We start from the raw sequence: 1,673 nt of genomic DNA, 5'->3' as shown, positions 1-1,673 counted from the left end.
GAATCTTAGTTCCCTGAGCAGGTATCAGATCTAGGCCCTTGGCAGTGAAAGCACAGAATCTTAACCACTGGACCACCAGAGAATTTCTGAGACTTTAACATTTTAATTAACAGAACAACTACACAGAAGATTAGTGATGTTATAGGAGACCTGCAATTCTATCAAATCAACTTGGCCCTACTGACATTACAGAAAAAATTTATCCAATGATAGAATATATTCAAATTTAATATTTAATATTTTCCTTAGACTTTACTTATCAAAGTCTAATATTAGAATCTTTACTACCTCCCCAATAATCAAAGAATCTTTGACTGTTTTAATTCCTCCTAACTTTCTTCCATCTTTTGTGTTATTCTTGAGGGTTTTAATTCCATATATATTTTAGACTCATAAAACACTGTTACTGTTTTACAGTGATAATTTACCTTTCTGATGCATTTATATTTTTTACTGTTCTTTATTCTTTCCTACATCTCTGAGAGGCCATTTGATACCATTTTGTTTTTGCCTAAAGAACGCCCTTTAGTGTTTCCTTTAGTGCCAGATTGGTGATGACAAAAATAAATTTTCATTTCTTAGACACATATAATGCCTTTAATGCACCATCATTCCTAAAAAATATTTTTACTGTGGTGGCAATCACAGTTATTTTTTTTCAGCAGTTTAATTATCTCTGTTTTTTTTTTTTAGACAAGAAATCAGTTTTTTATTTCATCATTTCTTGCATTTGAAGTACTCCTCGATGACATCCTTGGCCTGAGATTCTTTGCCGTAGTCCTTAACCACCACACAGCTGCATCCAACCACTTTAGGAGGTTTTCCCTCTCTCAGTTTTACAGAGGCCTACCCATTCCCCTAGTTTCTTGTTGTCATCAACCTTAATCAGGTTGATTTGATGTTCAGCACAAAGGGCCTCCACGAACTTGACATACATAGGCTCATTACAGTTGGATGCAAACACACACAGATGGGCTTGGCGCTTGTCTAAAGCGTTCGCAGCTTCGCGAATTCCACGTGCTAAGCCATCGTGGATGAGGACGGTCTTCAGCACCTCTTGCAGAGCAGTATGAACGTCCATTACACTTCCAGCAGCAATGCCTTCCTCGGCCATGGCGGTGGGTTACGGGTGGAGCCGAATCTTGAATGCACCCGAGCCTCCGCCTCCGCGCGGCTCCGCGGCGGCAGGGAAAGACATCTCTATTGTTTTTACTTCCTTATTTCATTTATCCTTTTAGCAGTTTGCCTGGAGTGTACCTAGGTGTGATTTTGCATTTGTCCTGTTCAGGATTATAAAGCTTCAGTCCCATTCTCTCTTCTTCCTTGTGAGGCCCTAATTATATACATGTTTAATTTCTTCACCATGTCCTGTTTCTTTTGTGTTTCTTATACTTTCGTCTTGCTATGCTTCAGTGTAATGATTTTCTTCCAACCTAATCATCCACTTTTTTTAAAGTATGTATTTATGTGGCTGCACTGGGTCTTAGCTGCAACATGCTGCTGCTGCTGCTAAGTCGCTCAAGTCGTGTCTGACTCTGTGCGACCCCATAGACAGCAGCCCACCAGGCTCTGCCGTCCCTGGGATTCTCCAGGCAGGAACACTGGAGTGGGTTGTCATTGCCTTCTCCAACATATTGGATCTAATTCCCTGACCAGGGATCAAACCCAGACCA

The 1,673-nt window shown here is 40.4% G+C and overlaps 1 pseudogene; it reads right to left on the bottom strand.

The window, feature by feature from the left end:
- Nucleotides 1–679: 679 nt before the first annotated feature.
- Nucleotides 680–1,217, bottom strand: LOC147344052 (small ribosomal subunit protein eS12 pseudogene; annotated as a pseudogene).
- Between the last annotated feature and the right edge of the window lie 456 nt (nt 1,218–1,673).

The sequence above is a fragment of the Bos grunniens genome, chromosome 26 (assembly GCF_055505025.1).
Source record: "Bos grunniens cultivar Pamir isolate PY7600 chromosome 26, Bosgru_T2T1.0, whole genome shotgun sequence".
NCBI classification, from domain to species: domain Eukaryota; kingdom Metazoa; phylum Chordata; class Mammalia; order Artiodactyla; family Bovidae; genus Bos; species Bos grunniens.
The sequence above is the reverse complement of the archived record's forward strand: the minus strand, read 5'-3'. Positions and strand labels throughout refer to the sequence as shown.